The 4,591-nt window shown below is 41.9% G+C and overlaps 1 non-coding gene across 1 annotated transcript; it reads right to left on the bottom strand.

The window, feature by feature from the left end:
• Positions 1-3,331: 3,331 nt before the first annotated feature.
• Positions 3,332-3,406, bottom strand: TRNAK-CUU (transfer RNA lysine (anticodon CUU)). The gene has a single exon. It is a non-coding gene; the product is annotated as a tRNA-Lys (tRNA).
• Between the last annotated feature and the right edge of the window lie 1,185 nt (positions 3,407-4,591).

Raw genomic sequence — 4,591 nt, forward strand, 5'->3', positions numbered from 1 at the left:
GAGAGCCATATTCTTCCATGTATAAGATGCCCCCATATATAAGACAACCCCCACTTTTCTAATCCAAAATTAAGAAATCTAAGTCGGGCTTAGCAAGGGTGGGGGGAAAGGGATCAAAGCCCTACAGGATAGCTTTGATCCCTGCTTTCCACTCCACTTGTTTTTGTTCTCTCCTCAGCTTAGTTCCGTGTATAAGACGACCCTCAATTTTTAGTCTAAAGATTTTAGGCAAAAGTATAGTCTTATACACAGAAAAATATGGTAGTTTTACCAGTTCCACCTCCCTGCAAGTGAGTTTCCATGGCCAGGCGGGGATTCAAACCCAGGTGGCCTGAGTCCTAGTTAGTCACCCTATCCACTGCACCACTGGTTTCTAAAACCTGGAAATTGTGTGCAAAGAGTAACTTTTCCGAGTGCTGTTGCTTTTGTAGATAACATACACTGCCCGTGTATGGGAAGATGAGGACAACCACGCAGAGTTTTTGCACCTCTTGATTGCAGCAATTAGCAGATGGAAACCATTGTCCTCTAAGTTGTCCTGGATTGCTTGTTTTTGTGGTCCCTCCATAACCTTTGCAGTGGCAACCTTTAGATATGCCTGATGCAGTGACTCTGTTGCAGTGCATTTCTCTCCAGCCATTACATTTTTCGTAGCTAATGCAATTAGTTTCCATCACATCAGCCAACAGATGGCATCCTGGCTGCCCTTCTATAATCTCTCTTTCTCTCTGTGTGTGTTTAATGAAAAAGTGTTTTGGAAAATAACAAAATATTTGTACCTTATATTAAAAAATAGTCATGACTTGCTGGAACACCATCACGCTCTATATATCTAAGGATGATCACCTATGTATACACTCTTATACAAGCATGTCAAGTTTCTCCTTGAGTGACAGGGTAACTGGCCTAAAAACCCACAATCTTCTGATTTTTGTGCCCCACGGTTAGCAGTGGAGGTTTAGTTAAAAATAAACATCCACGAGCTTCTTTATTTTTGTCCTTTTGAGCAATTAAACATATAGAGGTTAATGAAATCCAGTCACTTATATTCTTTATAGAACCAAACCAATATCAAGTCTTGGGCTGAATTTGGAGAACAATAATCCCTTTACGATAGAGTTCCCAATCTTCCACCAACCAGTTCCTCTTCTCATTTTATCTCTGAAGTTTTTCAGTCTTTTAAAAATATCAGTAAACTTCCCTCTTTATTGTTTGTGATTGAACAACACTGTTCTGGCTACATTTTTGCTATTGTCACCTCCGACTTATGGTGATCCTATGAACGAGTGATCTCTAGAATGTTCTGTACTCAACTGCGCTGCTGTGCTCTTGTATACTGAAGCCCATGGCTTCATTTAGTGAATCAGTCCCTCTCGTATTTGGTCTTCCTCTTTTCCTGCTGGCTCTGCAAGGCCTGCTCAAAGCATGAAATCTGTTGTGAGTCCACAAGATTTCAAACAATAGGGCCAGAAAGTTAAGCTGTATCCCTATTAGCTTACAACTCCCACTACAATTTCATTGTGCTACCGGATAATGCTGCAAACATTATTTTGTTGTGGTGGTTAGCACCCCAAACAAAAGGGTGCTAAATACAAAGTGCACCCGTATGGAAAATTGCATGTTAAGGCAAATAGACCTCTTTCACTGTTTGAAGGTGCAACTCTTGAAAAACCCGCTAAGCAAATCTCTAAATTGACCTATTGGGTGAAGCAAGTTGTAACTTGCCTACTTCTCTTGCAGTTTATTTCCCCCCCCCTTTTTAATAAAATCCATGACTTCTTGAGTTTGCTCATGAGTATTTCAAACCTGCAGATCTCTCTCTCCCTCCTATCTATCTATCTATCTATCTATCTATCTATCTATCTATCTATCTATCTATCTATCTATCTATCTATCTATCTATCTATCTATCTATCTATCTATCTATCTATCTATCTATCTATCTATCTATCTATCTATCTATCTATCTATCTATCTATCTATCTATCTATCTATCTATCTATCTATCTGTCTATCTATCTATCTATCTATCTATCTATCTAAATCAGAACTTTGCAAAAAAAAATTTTTTTAAAAGCTAAAACCAGTGGCCACATTGGTTTGCAGATTTTAGGAGGCATTGTCCAGAAACATTTTTTAAAAAACATTACCATTTTAAAGCTCTGACACAGAGAGGGAGGGAAGGAGACTGACTGACTATTGTAAACTTGGGCTGTTTCCAAGAAATACAGTATTCAGAGACTGCCAGCTGGTGAATCAATTTATCTGAACACCTACGGCTGGGCAACATCTCTAATAATAGGATATGTATTATGTATAAAATATAATTAGCAGATGTCGCATAGCACTAGATGGCAAGTGTTGTCTGAAAATGCGATACTCTCCATCAGATGTTCTTCCCTGAGGATTCTGCCTTTTCTCTCTTGCTGACCTATGTGTTCGGAGTGGCTTCCCACCCTACTCGATTGATGCTACCTGTTTTCCTTCCCTCCAGTTCCTCCTCAAACCCCACTTTCTGTGTGAAGGCATTGTACGACTGCTGAGTTCCCGTGCTCTACCGCAGTCCGGCTTGTTAACAAGGCCTAAGCTCATGTAACTGAAATGATGACAAAGGACTTCCTGGTGAGCCCCTGCTTCTTTTGTTTCCTCGGTATTGAATTTTGGAGTGCAAGCATCTCGGGGTGCGGTCAATCCTTTTGTACTCCACTGATGTCATCTTCTCCTTCTTTGTTCATGTTGGGAACAACTCTAGGGTGCTTCCGGAGAAGAAGAATCAGTCAACAGGATGTCATCATTGCCCAAACATTGTCATCAGTTGCTGTGACTTTTCAGAAAAAAAAATATATTTCTCATCCCACCCTTACCGAGGCTCTCATGGCATCCCTTCCATCATGAAGAAGCTGTTGAGGGCTACAGGATGGGGAGAAGGGGAAGTCCTTAACTACCCAAAATCACTGCTGCCAGCAAAGATACCTTAAAGGTAAAGGTAAAAGTTCCCCTTGACATTTTCAGTCCAGTTGTGTCCGACTTTAGGGGGCGGTGCTCATCCCATTTTCAAGCCGTAGAGTCAGCGCTTGTCCGAAGACAGTTTCCGTTGTCACGTGGCCAGCGTGACTAGGGAATGCCGTTTTACCTTCCCACCAAGGTAGTACCTATTTATCTACTCGCATTTGCATGCTTTCGAACTGCTAGGTTGGCGAGGAGCTGAGACAAAGCGATGGGAGCTCCCTCCGTTGTGTGGATTCGATCTTACGACTGTTGGTCTTCTGACCTTGCAGCATAGGCTTCTGCGGTTTAGCCCACAGCGCCACCACATCCCTGTCAACATATGTCCACCCAATGTGGGGCTCGAACCCACGACCCTGAGATTAAGAGTCTCATGCTCTACCGACTGAGCTAGCCTTAGCAGCAGCAATTTTCAGACATTAAAGATGTCCTCTTCCCAAGGATAACACAGTGGCTTTGCCATCTGGCTGCAGGGCCAGAGTTTGGGAGTGCCTCCATGACAGGGGCTGGACTTGTTGATCTGCAGGGTCCCTTCCATGCTCTGCAGGTCTAAGATTCTAAGGTCGTAAGTAACCACACAGACCATAAGCACTCCAGTTAGATTGATAAGTTTCCATTCACCCAACGCACGGAGAAGATCAATTCATTTGGCCAACCATTCGGGGTTTTTTTCCAGCTTTGCCAGCAAGGGCTTTTTAAAACAATCCGATCCCTGCATCACCTCTGTCCAAATGGGTCTGGCAGGTGTGAATGTTCTGTATGTGAAAGAGTAGACAATGCAAGAAGGTCCAAAACTCTTGAGGTAGTCAAGTGAGACCGTAAAAACATTTGGATTCAAACTTCAATGTATGTAGAAATAGACACTTTAAAACAACAGGGTTTATTTTTGCTATTAGCGCCAATAGCTTCTACACTCCTGCCTCATTACATCTGCATCATTTAGGCACATAGACACTCAAGGGAGAACTTTATCTATTTCAATGGCCCAGTTGTATATTCCACAAAAGTGGCTCAAGACTGTAAGAAGCCAACGTTTCATCAGTCTTTCACTGCTGGAGCATTATTTCAAGAGCAGTGACCCCACTCATTTTATGTTCCTTGTCTAGTGTTTGGGAAATACAGACACACCACCTGTGTTCAATAAATAATGCACCCCCATTGTATCTAGGGCACAGCTGAAATAACTCACCATCATTTGGGTATATATATATATATATAACTCACCCGAATGTTGGTGAGTTAGTTAGAATATATACGTTCTAAGAGTGCTTGAAATCTTTCTCCTTTTCATGGGTTCTTATTAAAAGAATGTGTCTTCTGAAATTGCCTTCACTTGCGTTTCTTCTCAGTTGCCCTCATTTGTCATGCAGTAATATTTTCACCTAGCTAAACCTGATTAAGATGTTATTTACTGATAGTGGGTGACGTAAGCCCTGTTCAGATGTTACTAATGTGTTCTTCTCCAGAAAACAAGTAGGACAGCGCCTCACCTCTCCCCGGTGTGTCGTTTCTTTCTCCCCATGGACAATTGCGGGTCGGTAGACAAATTCTTGTTCTTGGATAGGCTTTTCCTAAAAGGAAGAAC

This window comes from Pogona vitticeps, chromosome 6 (genome assembly GCF_051106095.1).
Source record: "Pogona vitticeps strain Pit_001003342236 chromosome 6, PviZW2.1, whole genome shotgun sequence".
Classification (NCBI taxonomy): Eukaryota; Metazoa; Chordata; class Lepidosauria; order Squamata; family Agamidae; genus Pogona; species Pogona vitticeps.